The sequence below is a fragment of the Sceloporus occidentalis genome, unplaced genomic scaffold (genome assembly GCF_023333645.1).
Source record: "Sceloporus occidentalis isolate IW3139 unplaced genomic scaffold, rSceOcc1.0.p SCAF_6, whole genome shotgun sequence".
Classification (NCBI taxonomy): domain Eukaryota; kingdom Metazoa; phylum Chordata; class Lepidosauria; order Squamata; family Phrynosomatidae; genus Sceloporus; species Sceloporus occidentalis.
Genome location: NW_028316986.1, coordinates 135,519,246 through 135,533,608, shown reverse-complemented (window position 1 = coordinate 135,533,608; position 14,363 = coordinate 135,519,246).

The following is a 14,363-nucleotide window of genomic DNA, read 5'->3' as shown; positions in this document are numbered from 1 at the left end:
ATTTCTGATTTCTCTTTCATGACAGTTATTTCTACAAACCCTGTAAACAGGCTTTACAATAATAGCAGTAAAAGTATCCACAGATAGGCTGCTAATCAAAGCTGGAAAAGAACTATGTTGGAAGCTTCCTGCTGCTCTAGAGATGCTGAGCCAAAGCAGATGGCCTGGAAGAAATGGCCTCCAGCTGTTCTGGCCTCAATTGGACCGGGACCATGGCAACTGCACAGCCCACTCCCAAAGCAGGCTGCTGCCATGGTCTCAAGCTGGTAGACAGCAGGTTGAATCGTCTCCTTAAAGTGCTAACTCTTGCCAGCTTGGCACAGCCTCAGCACAGCTTCCAGCCACTTTGGGAGTATATGTCATCAAAATCCCATGCCCTCAAAGCGACTGGAAGCCACTTTATTTGGCCCATCTGAAAACAAGGGGATGCATTCAGATTACAAGAAATTAGCTTCCATCTAAACGCCTAAACCCTATCATGGGATTTTCTGGGCAAGTGGGTTTGCCTTTGCCACCCTCTGGGGATGAGAGAGTGTGACTTGACCAAGGTCACCCAATGGGTTTCTATAGATGTAGTTCAATACTTAAAGCATTACACCATGCTGGCTCTCTGCCTTTTATCTTAGCAAGCACTATTGTCTTTTCTAGTGATTCATATCTTCTCATTATGACCAGAAACCTCTATGGTGTTGGGCAATTCAAGTTACCTAAGGCTTCAGCCTTTGTTAAGGAAACAAAAATATTTAAATATCAAAAATATCAAAGCTAGTCTGTTAAGATCTGGCTCTAAATCAGCAGAAACCTGTCTTTGCCTAACAATGCTTCTCTAAGAACTGAGACTGACTCAAAAACAACACAAGTAACTTGCAGTTTAAACAAGAGTTTACTAATGGCTTTAACCTACATATACATAGAGGCTATATCCTAACCTAGCTAATGAATAGTTCAGGTAAAGAAGAAATATTTATTGCACCATCTTTCCAAAGAAAGTTGAGAGAGGAGGAAGATGGGGAACCCAACAGGGCAAGAGAAAATCTATGTATGAGAGAGAACTTCCCAAAGGGGGGAGTAACCTGAACCACATGGTTTGCTTACCAGTTTGCAAAGTTATTGCCCTGTGATTAAGTAGGAGTAAATGGGGTGTTTGAATGAGGGGAGACAGCAGGATTTGCATGCAGGAAAATCTAGCTATCTAAGGAGAAGAAGAGAGAATGCAAAAAACATCTTCCAACATATGGTAGTTACAAATGTGTAACCTAGAGTAATGTACTTATGAGTTTTTTGTGTTCATAACCCTTAGGTCGACCCTAGTTCACAATCAATAGATGTCTGTTCCTCTGTCAGCAGCTGGGTGACAGTGCCACCAACTCCACTCACATGAGTGATCTTTGGTTCTCCAGTGGAAACAGCAGCCAGCTGCTAGAAAGAATCCAGACTTATTTGCTCTTGGACCCATTTAATTTGTCTTTTTGATTGACCATTGTATCCACAGAAGTCTCCTCCAGCATCACATTTCAAATGAGTTTATTTTCTTCCTATCAGCTTTCTTCACTCTCCACCTTTCACAACTATACGTAGAAATTTGAAATATAATTGTAAGGACAATTTTGACTTTAGTATTCAGTGAGAGACCTTTACATTTGAGTATCTTTTCTTGTTCCTTCATAGCTGTGCTGCTAAACCTTTGGCTCATCCGCACTGCAGAAATAATCCAGTTTGACACCACTAACTGCCATGGTGCGATACTATGGAATTCTGAGACCTGTAGTTTGTTGTGCCATCAGAGCTCACTGACAGAGAGTGCTAGATATCTCACAAAACTACAATTCTTAGAATCCCATAGCGCTGAGCAATGGCAGTTAAAGTGGTATCAAACTGGGTAATTTTAGCAGTGCGGATGCAGCCCTAGACATCTTCTGATTTCTTGACTACAGTCTTCATTCTGATTAATGACTGAGCCAAGGAATGGAACTATTTCAATGTCTTCATTTAAAGCTATGTAAATCATTGATGGTCATTTTTCTGTTTTCTCAGTGTTTAGCTGTAACCTTGCCTTTGCACTTACTTCCTTAACTTTCTTCAAATGTTCTTCTAAGTGCATGCTCTTTGCTGTTTTCTGGTAGTATCGTGGTGAAAACTGCATATCTTAAATTGTTAATTTTCCTTCCTCCAGTTCTCACACTTCCTTCCTCTGAGTCTAATCCAGATTTACGTATGATATCTTCAGCATACAAGTCAAACAGATAGGATGATAAAAATATGAAATGAGGTTTGGGGAGTATCCTGAAGAATTATAAAGGGCTACAGGTGTGGTGAAGAACTGTCCTGGGAATCCAGACAAAGTGGCACAGAGCACTGGCATATTTAGAATATGCATTCTCTGTGTGTGTGTATTTTGCCTAAATTTGGAGGGCTGTTGTATAAAGAGATGTTTGGGATGTTGTGTGCTTAGCCTGGCATGTGTGTGTTTGTGTGCTTTGCACATGGCCATTTTGCTGACACGTTTTTCTCTGAACATTATCATTTCCTCTTGAAAAATGTTGCTATGATTTGTGCTGACAAATAATTGGTTTGTCATTTAGGGATCATCGTCTGCTTTATATTCAGATTCTTGGTCACGTAACCTGCCTCTAAGTCTTATCAGGTTGCTGTCCATGAAATGGGCATGAGAACAGTAAACTGTAGGATACAAATAAAAGGAGGAGGAGAGGAAGAGGAGGATAAGTAGTAGTAGTTGCAGTAGTACCATGGGAGAATATATGCCTAAGCAAATTTGAGTTTACGTATCATGGTACTTTTGGAGAATATAAGATGAAGATCTTTTTGGTTCTTTAGCTACTGACAATTACATTTTTTTGCTAGTGTTATACTTTCATTTCTGGTTGCAGATTTTAAACCAGGTGCTAGGTTTAGTGAGGGACTTCTTCAGAAGGTAAATCAGAGTGACATGAGATTATTCTTGTCCTAAGGGGAGCAAATCATTTATCACACACACACACACACACACACACACACTTTTCTTTTCATTTCATTTCATTTCTTTCTTTCTTTCTTTCTTTTTTGGAAACATTCAAAGTAGAGATGACCATTTTTGTGGCTTGTAGAAAGCTTGGCTTAATAACAGCATTTCTAACAAAAGAAAGAAAATTTATTATTATATTTATTTGGGTCTCACCTTCTTCTCAAACTTGGGACTCAAAGTGGCTTTTAATATCTCATTATATTAGAATCTTAAAGGACTAGCATCAATATCAAGTGTATGATGCTCAGGAAATGCACAGAATTATTGTCAATGAGCACCTCTATAGAAAGACTGAGTATGAACGTTTCAGTAATTATAACATTATAATTTCTGCAATACCTTTCACCAAACGTTCCCTTCTTTGGGAGGCCCAGCAAGTCCTTCAGACTGAATCGATTTTTAGTGGTTGGTGAATATTAAGAAAGATCTTATCTGCTGAAATTTGTTAAATGTTTATATCAGTATTATAGAGTTTTATTTTTAAGAATTCATTATTAGAATTTAAATTGATGTTAGGAGAGGGTTGCATTCTCAGGAGAGGGTTGGAATGTGAGAAATCTATGGGTGTAATCTAGTCAATGTCAAGCATGTTTAATATTTATGATCCATTAATTTAAATGTAAGAGAATTAATGATCCTATTAAAATCAAATGAATGTGTAGTAGTTAAATTTAAATGATAAATAATCCTATGTACAGCACACTAAGCATATACATAAACAGGAAATATTTTTATTATACCAGCTGTTCACAGATATAATTTCCATGCAACAATAATACTTTTCAAAGAATATTCTCCTCCCACCAGTCCTTTAGATTAGGGGAAGGTACACCCACTAGGCATTATAGCCAGTGATTGATAGGACATGTTATATAGAGTGCACTTAATTAGTTGAATTACTTGGTATTAAATTATTGAAATCAATATAATCTGTTTTCAAACAAATGAGCTTAATTTATTGCAGAAGAGTTCTGAATTTCTCTTTGACATTTGCATGTTTGATGTCTGTCAAAAACTTCTAGCCCATCACTTTGGAATATTTAAAATCTATAATTGCTTTCCTGGACAGTTTAAGTAGACGTGCATATTAGACACCGTAATGCTGTTCTACTGACCTCTTAAGAATATTGAAATTCAAATAACGGAGATCTATAGAGCCTATTTTTTAAAAAAAATCATGGAAAGAGTACAAAAATCTACCTTGATTAATATTCTATACAAATTTCTAGCCCTGTGCTGAATTGGTTTAAAGTCAAATTCAAATCTTGCTTGTCAGCACAAGTGAACAATTGACATGATAATATTAATAAGAAAACGAGAACATCTTCGATTCACTTTTAAAATCAGGGACACTAGGCTTTATCTCATTATACTCCTTCACTTAACATGACTCAGGAAATTCTCCTAAGAGTGTTCCTTTTGTAGTCCTGAAGTATAGAAATGTCTCTACAGAAAGTGTTAACCAGTGCACTCGACTACCATTCTAATAGGCTATCTGTCTTTGGGGTCTAAATCTTGCAAAGGAATATTTTAAAAAAGAAGAAAGAAAAGAAAACCAAGCAGGTTCTTGACTTTTAGCCAAAGTCAATAGTCAGGAAACAAATGAACTCTGACATGGAGAAAAGAGTTTTCTCTCTCCGAAGTAGATTTACATACATTGTCTAGAGTGTGCTTCTTTCTCCATTCCCCAAAAATGTTCTTCTTACTTTACATGAGGATGGGGAATATCTAGCTAAATGCACCAACGGGAATATCCTTCAGGCCTGCTGAAGTTTCCTTTGCTGTTATTTTCACTCAATACAAAGCCCTTGGATGAAGTAGTCTGGCATCTGTATGTGAATTATAATAGTGTATGTCATTATAACTCACATTTTTGGTTTTTGGAGAGGTCAGAATTCTCTTTCTGACCAAACAGAAGTATAGTATTCCTTACTAAAAAGGAAAGAGAAGGGTGTTTGCTATGTTTCTCTTTGCAAAAGGAAATGCTCTGGCCAATTTGTTCTCATTAGAGTATATTGGATTTCTATGTTGGTGAACTATGACCAAGATCTTGCTTCAGGAGATGTACATTTATCATATAGCTATATTTATCTTATAGAGAATTCTGATCACACTGCAAACAAGGAGCAGGCACAATAGATGCATTAGTTTTAATTGTAGGGCTGCAAATACAATCCTGGCCACCTGGTATCCAGGCTGAATCAAACAGTATACCTGAGCTGTATAGAACTTACATTTTAGGTGAAGTACTGTATTGCCCATCCAGCAATGGATAAAATCTTGTTCCTTGATTTGCCTTTTGACTGTCCAAGAGCTATCTAGATTAAGGATCAGTTTGATCACTATGATCCAGTCCTTTACTGATACCACACACAGTTTTAGCACTGAAACACCTTCTTTGGAATTGGATGGAAAAGAGAAATAGGACTGGATGCCATAAACATACCAGAGGCATCAAGCCTCAAAAGTCCAAACAACTTTTTCCAGCAGTTTCATGCATATATTAAATAAGATGGAGAGCAAAACTGAACCATAACACACCTCACAGACCAGAGGGCTGGCTGCCAAACAGGAATCCCTCAGCACCATGTTTTGAGCATGTCCCTCCAAAAAAAAAAAAAAAAAACTGGAACCATTGTAAAGCAGTGACCTGGATCTTATTGGTAATTTCAACTAGAGTAAGCCCATTGAATCAATAACTGAATGGTGAGTCAGCACTTAAGATTGCTTCAATGGGTCTATTGTAGTTGAGGCTATAATCACATTCAAAGTAGGGATAAACTCTTCACTGAGGGCCTGTCCACATGGGCCAGAATGCCTGTGCTGTACGAACGATGCAGGCAAATAAACCTGGCTTGGGATTGGCCTGTCCAGACATCAACCCAGAGGTCCAGGACTGATCCTGGGCCAAAAGGGCCTTAGTGCAGATCAAAAAGTCCTGCTGTTTGCCAGAGAGTTTTGTGGAAACTGCAATGACAGCAGAGACATCACATGGCCCCATGTGCCCTTTACCTGCCGCCACCACTACGTCTTCTCAGCAGAACCCCTGCACATCCTATGGCATCAGATAGGGGCACCTGGCCATGTGGGTATAACCAGGCACACTGTTTCCACCCATACGGCCTCAACAGGAGGCTTATGAGAAGGCTCAGTAGTGACAGGTAAGGGGCACACGATGGCAGTGGATCAATGGCACAGCAGCAGGAAGACCTATAAACACCCATCTGTCACCGCAGTTGCCCAGGGACTGTATAGGAATGAATATTTCTATATTGAAATAGTATTTTCCACACAGAAAATGTTGTTTCATGCACAGAAAATGCTATTTTCTGTACAAAACTACCATGTGTAAATTTTGCAAAAAGTAAGTCCCAAACTGTGAAAATTCTTGTCAGTCCAGGCTAATTCTCATCAAGGTTTCTTGACACTCCAAATTTTTCACCATATTTTTAATATTTTAAAAGTATTATTTACACACCTAATTCAGAGCAGTGCCTCCAAGTTCCATCCAAGAAAGGCATCCCAGAAGGTTATTATGGTCAAAGAACTGAAAGCCACCCAAATCTTCCTGGCTGAGGTTCCTTCCTTCATTTCCCTGAGTCTGTCTTACTGAAACCAATGTTTCCCACTGAAACCCAGGCTGGTGTAGATTTCTGGGTAGTTTGTGGGCATTCCAGGACCATAGGATTGCAGCCACAAGCTGTTACAAGTCTTCCATGCATCCATCAAACATAAGTAAAGATGTTGATAGCACGTACCCACGATTTGGCTTTTCAGACAAGTCCAAAGAGTCAGTCAGAGGAACCAGAAGAAAACTCTACTCTGCAAGTGCTTTCTATTCTAGATCTCTATAAGAATCTGTGAAGCTACATGGTTAATATACCCCCAGCATGTAGATGTACACTTTTTCTAAAATTAACTGGGTTAGTACCTCTGCTTTTAAAATACAATATACAGTAAGAAATATTTAAACTGGTGGGCTGAGAATTTCCAAAGGATCACAGCCACAGTGCTGCTTTCTTTTGTAATGAGGAAAGGCCAAGGTCAGTATCACATAGCGAACACCTTACAGGAAGGAGGGAGGGAAGAAGTGCAATAACCACAAGCTGCCAAATCCACAAGATTAGCTTTTTCTTTTTCTTTTTTTACTGAATCAACTTGTTCTGTTTCTGCCTGTAATCACCTTCCTGACCTCATTCTCCTTCAAATATTGTATAAAGCATCCTTTTCTTATATAGCAGCCATGGAAACTTTTCAGACACCAAAGTGTGGTTTTGAAAATGGATATTGGACAAGGCTTAAATTATAGGTGGGCAGCTGGCTCTGAAAAAAAGAAAAGTTTGATTCACCTGTTAACTTTCTTACTGATACAGGACTTTGTTCCTACAGCTGCATTTTTTAACCATATGGACATCTGATCACTACAGCAAGAAGAATGTCCTTCACTTTGCAGGGGTGGCTACTGCATTTTTCATCTATAATAAATCACTGTACAAAGAGCACTACATGTGGTAGGGGGTGGGCATCTATTTTTAATGTATGGTTGGAAAGCATTATAGCAAATACTTGCATCTTTGTGTTGCAAACCATGGGGGAAAGTTGCATAGATTTAGGCATGGTTCAATTATATGTAGGAAGCCTTTTCATAAACGTAGTAGGATAATGAACATTAGGAATAAAGAAGTAAGGAAAAGTAGGGTTTTGATAAATGATCTGGATGTGACACACAGTACTTCTGTTCTGAGGTTAATATAAGCTAGGAAAGCTGAAAAGGATGACATTTCTGTTCCCTTTTCAAGGATGTTCCATCTTCAAAAAATGTCAGGTTTTTTATTATTGCAAAGTGATCTCCATGGGACTGCCCTTGTAGATGGTGCAAAGGCTGTGGATAGGCCTCTGCGTGTCAGCTAGACTGCTGGTAGGATCACTACAAAGAAATGATACGATACTAATTTTAAAGAAATTACATTGGCTACCAATATAACTCTGAGTGCAAGCTGTTCATAATGACTTTAAAACCCCTAAATGGCTTGCATCATAGAAATCTGGGGAAGCACCTCTCCCTAAATGTTCCCGCTTTATTGTTAAAGATTTGCTGGGAAAAGGGTCCTCCGTATTCCACTATTGGAGGCAGAGCACCATGTGGAGATCCAGTAAAAGGAATTTCTTGGCTTTACTTCCCTGATATTGGAATTCCATCTCTTTGGAGCTAACATTGTCCTTATTTTGGAAGCAAGCAAAAAACAGGCTGTGAAGTTGAAGGCTTTCATGGCCGGCATCCATAGTTTTTTGTGAGTTTTTCGGGCTATTTGGCCATGTTCTAGAAGAGTTTATTCCTGACGTTTCACCAGTATCTGTGGCTGGAAAAACAAACTGTTCACCCAAGCATTCATGGCCTTCTGAGATCACAGCTTGGTTTTGATCTTTCAGCCTGCTCTTTAAATTCAGCTCTTGTAGCCCACCTTGAGATCTGTGGATATTGGAGAGGTCAAAAATACTTAATAAATGATGATTTTGAAAAAAAGAAAAGTAAAGTAAAAGCCAAATAGAAATACCATATCCAATCAGAAATACACAAACACAAAGCGTCAGTGTCTTGTCAGTATCAGGAATGTTAGTATTCCTGCCCTTTGGACATGTAATCCTTCAGTAACAGGCTGATGATGTGCGCCTCAGTGTTTCCATCATCTTTTGAAGCTCATCAATATGACACAAAGAGAAGTGACCACATTTGGAAACAAACTCTAAAATTTAATAAGGAGGCCAATGGTGTCACACCTATTGGGATGTAAGTCCCATTGATTCTACTGGGACATATTTCAGTGTAAGCATCTACACAACCTGGTTGGAGCTTGCTCCCATAAACAAGCATTTAGGATGCACCTCCTTCCCTATTATGCTCTTACCTCTGTGAATTGGGAGTAATGCCTGTGTATTTGATTTGATGTGGTGCCCACAGAAACTAGATCAAGCCTGTAATCTGCAAAGCAGCACATTCTTTGGAGGAGAAAACGGGCATTTGCAAAATGAACTTGCGCTAAATTGATTTTGATGTCTAGAGTCGCTTGAGATGACTAACACATAAAGGTGAAAACAGCTGTCAGACTCGGAGTCCATCTTTGGAACATCATGATGTACACTCTGTATGAATGTGCAGTGGGAGGAGGGCATATTTTTAACCTTGCATCTGCTCTTATCCCCTCTCATTTACATACTTCACATGGCACTACCACTAAATGCATCTCTTTAATCTCTTCTGCTAAGCACGCTCTGCCTGACTGAGGTTTGTTACATTATTCCACCTGTCAAATAATATGTAATGATGATAAGTGAGACTTCCCTGGGATTAAATCTTTCCGTTGCCCTGTGGATAGTCTAAACCCTATATCCATTAGGAAGGCTCTGCAGAAAGAAACAATGAAACATCTCTTTTCAACTAATGACTGAGCACATGGCATGAGCAGCATGATTAATAGTATCACTGCAATAGTAAGTCTGAGCAGGCAATGAATTAGCAATACCTTGTCAGCAGTCAGGACTTTTCAGGCTACAATCCTATACCCCTTCACCAGGGAGAAAACAAGGGTGCTTATTTCTGAATAGACGTATCCAACGCCACCATCGATGTATTCTTATTTCCGGATTTATTTAGTCCTGTACATACATAAGTATTTTTAAAGGAACAATATGCTCTGCATTAAATTAACATATAATAAAAGATGTGGTGAGAGGAACAATGCAGGAAGGGGAAAATCCCACTACATTTTGTGTTTAAACCTTGCATTAATTTTAATATCATCTCATGAATGCATAGTTCATTGGTATAGTACATGTTTTGAATTCACAAGGCAACATGTTCATTTGAAAGGATCTGGAAAAGACATCTGTCTGTGTTTTCGAAGAATTAATGCCAGTCAAAATAGTCAAGAGTGATGTAGGCATATCAGTACTATGACCCTCTGCACAGCCAATGAATATGCTCATGTAATAGGTGGGTAATGTCTGTTTGTATTCAACAGGTGGTGCTACTCAGCTAGATCCTCACTTAATTTGCATGTGTTAAATGATGAACGAAATCTTTCTGCCGAAGTAGACTGCAAGAGCTGCCTTGAAATGAATGCATCACAGTCGCAATCAAATATACTAGTTAAATCAGATGATAAGGTACAGTTCATGTTTGAGAATATTGTTAGAAATAAAAAAAAATAATCAGTGTATGTCTCAAGTAACCAGTGGGGGGAAGGAAAAAGTGAGATAGCTAAGAGGACCTGGGCATTTTGACTTTTTGGCAGGTGACCACTTACGTAAATTGCTTTACTTTCTTCTTCTTCAAGAACATCTGTTAGTATTTGTTGTTTCCCTCTGTTAGATCCCTGGGCTCTCCATAGTAGCCAGCAGCCTAGGAATTCTTTCTCCTACTTAACCCTGGATGGACTTCCTGAAACCATAAATAAAAGGGTTTTTTTTTCTTTTTCCTCTTTTTAACCTTGCCACAAGCAAGTTGCTAATCCTCATTTTGAGCTATAAACCCAATACCACCTTGTTATATTCTGATAGCATAAATATCCAGTGTTCTTTAAAACTATAGCACTTTTAATTCTGCAATATATTTACCAGTAACTACAAAAAGAAGACAGACACTCTTAATAGGACTGATTATGAGTACGATCGTGACAGAAATTCCTTACTAGACACAACTTCAGGGATTTTTATGAAAAAATGTTCAGTTAGAAATAATGAAAGCACAAGAGATAGACATATAACATAAAAAAGAGCATTTTAAAAGAAAGATGTAAACTAGATTGTCACAATATCATAGATTACAGGTAGAGAAGTTTGGCTCAGTTTTTGTTTTCTCTTCATGTAGTTTTCATTCAGCAATACATTTTGTTGCAAACTGTATGATCCTCAAAGGAGACTAGGCAGGATTACTTTTAGTTTAACATGTTATGTTTATATCCCAATATTTGTGTATGGAAATCAAGACAATGTACACAGGGTTCTTCAGGAGACAATCCCCCATGACATCCAGGCACTGATGAGACTTTAACTTGCTGAGAGCCAATAAGGCAGCTGTCAGATATTTTCGGATCAAGCTTTGGGGACTAAAAATTAGATCACAACTTACTGATATTTGTGAAAAGCATCTAGATATTTGTGGATGTATCAGTACAATTCAGAAGAAAGAAACCTGACATATACCTTATTTTTAATATGGACAAGCTTCATTTATTAGCCACTCAATTTCTTAGTAAGATTTCCATTGTTGGCAGAACACCAGGATGCTGTTTATAGCACACAGTCTTCTTATTGCTAGAACCTCTGATACCAATGTCCCAATACCTATTTATCTCTAATGCATAGGTAGGAGTATATAGTTGACTAAAACTTCCTTCATCCCCTGACCATTTACCAGTCTTGCATGATCCAGAAGAGTCCAGCAATATCTATTAGGTCACAGTTTCTCACCTTTTGCTATAAAATGATGTTTTATAACAACTCTAGTTCAAGATCAAGGAGACAGACAGTAACTTTTCAGTCGTGACATTACACAGTGATTGCGCAGCTTTGCCTCATTAGCTAATAGCAACATTGTACAACCAAATGTGCATGGAAATCTGCATTCACATCATCCACGGCACAAATCCATGCACACATTGTGTGTGGATTTGTGCTGTGGATGATGTGAATGCAGATTTCCATGCACATTTGGTTGTACAATGTTGCTATTAGCTGTATGTGCCTGCACATCCATCTACAGGACACATTTATGCACAGTGGTATCACATAACTCCTCTTTCATGACCATGAACTGAATACAAATTTTCTGCACAGGACAAAAATGTCTAGCCACCTCCAGAGAGGAGTTTACACATGCATAAGATACCAGCAGGATTCCAGTCCTAGTCTTCCGCTGCATAGATGCCTTGTGCTAGTTTCCCCTGGCTTTTTATTTATTAATTAACAGGGATTGGTAAGAAATTAATTGTGTTCATATTTTGATACCCAGTTCCCACACCCCAAAGAATAGAGCAAATCTGAATGCAATTAGTTATTTAATTATTATAATTGCTATGCTGTTCATTCACCCCATAAAAGTGTTCAGGCATGGGTATATTTTTTAAAAGTGCATGGAAAAAACATGTATACCTCAAAAATGCACACAAGCACAGTTTGGTCAATGAAAGAATGCATACAAAAATGTGTCTAAATGGAAAATGTGCCCCAAAATACATTATTTTAAATACAATACATTTGAACTTCTATGCAAGTTTTTTGTTTCAAAAAAATCACAGTTTGATATTGCTATGAGCCTTTGCTCAAAGAGAAAAAGAAAGACTTCAAAACCTCACCGTGGAGTCATGAGTTCTGTCTGCAATGAACATGCTTATCAGGCAGGGAGATTTGAGGTCACAGAAGTCAGCAACCATCACCAACTGGAAGGAAGAACAGATATTTCCTCAGCCATCCTGCCCTCATAGATATTATAACTGACAAGAAAATTATGCATGTGATTTATGTAATGCACTCATTAAACCACCCATTCACTAAAGTTCTCTGTCTGGATGTTTCTGGGTCAGTCCATAGGCCAACCTGTACCAACTTCCATGTTTTCCCAGAGGCCACTCAGATGCTCTTGTGATTCCCACAAGCAGGGTACAGGGACAAGAGCCCTCGCCCAGTCTTGCTTTCCAGCATTTGCTATTTGCAGAAAAGGGGGATAGAATAAGAGTGGTGATTAATTTACATCTGGGAGCTAAATCTTAACCAAGTGAAGTAGCTGTAGGAACTATCTGCCAAAACAGAATATACAAATCATGGTTAATGACAAATTTTAAGTGACCAATACTGTCATGGGTGTTAGGCACAATTTTATTCCATTATTTGCAAGAGCAGTTTATTAGGACAGCTAAGTCAAAACCTATCACTAAGCAGGGCAAAGAGTGGGGAAATTAGTCTGTTTACAATCTATATAGAAGATTGAGGGCGGGGGAGAGGTATCTGTTATGCAACCAAAAGCATGGACTCCGTTGAAATTAGGCTGGATCAACATAGTGCAAACACAAACTAGCAGATAAAGGAGAGATGCATATTTTGATCTTGGGACATGCTATTAGAATGTTTGTTCCATGTAAGTGATTAATCTGCTAGTTTAGATTGATGTTATTGTTGGGGTTTGGAACAGCACCAAATGCATCTCAAGTGTTCTGGTTATTAGGGCCAAACTTAAATGAGACATTAATGTGTGATTTTTTATTTCTTTTTCCCTTTAGGATCCCCCCAGTGGTCCACGCATTTTGCTCTGCATGTGAATTGTTACAAAACACCACAGAAGATACCATGAGGTTATGCTGTGTAACAGGAAGCAAAGGAAAACAGGACTGAATAAATGATCCAAAAATGTGCCTGTGCCAGACCATTCTGTCTTTAGTGTTAAAAAAGAATCCATAACACCTGTAATCCATCTTTGTTCAGGTGTTGGCCATTAAAACACTGTATTCAGTTATGCTGTATTCTAATCTATTAGCTTTATAAGATAAATTTAGATATATATTCTCCGTTCTGACCATTGCCTTCAAAGTGCCAAGTGATCTTCCTTCGTTCCCACTTCCTTGCCTTACAAAACTTTGAGAGAGTAAGGAAACACAGAACCCATATGAGATAAAAAAAAAAAAATAACCAAGTCTTCATCGTTAACTCTGGAATTGCTAGTATTTAATCCAGTCACTCTGCATTTGGATATAAATAAACATTAACGACTAAATCCAGTTGTTAGTTCCAAATAAAGTAGATTCAATGGGAATGACATAAATGCTGATTTAACAAGCCCCATTCATTCAATGGGTCTAGTTTAGTTGGGACCAATAATTAGGGATAGCTTCCTGTTCACTATTTATAAGACTGTAAACTAGACTCGCAGTCTCATAACTTTTGGGATTCACATTTATGGTTGTCAATAATTGAATATGACCCCAAAAACCTAACTCTTAAGCCACTTAGTGTCCTAACCAAGGGTTTCCAAGGTACTGCTCATCAGAGTGCTAGGAAACGATGCCTGCAGTGTTCTCCTAATTGTGGGACCTATTGAGATAAGCAACTATGACAGAAACCTGAGGGATCTCTCAGGCTGCCTGTCTCAATGCACTCCACAACTGGAAGAGCACTGTAGCATCGTTTTCCAATGGCCCAATCTGCAGTGCTTTGAAAACCCTTTGACTGGGACATGCCTGGCTTAAAAAGTAGGTTTGGTGATGGGAACTGGCAGGAGTTTGTCTAAGAGTATAAGATCTTGCCCTAGATATTGTTGGAGAGCCTACATCGTCTGGTGAAGTGTAAATTA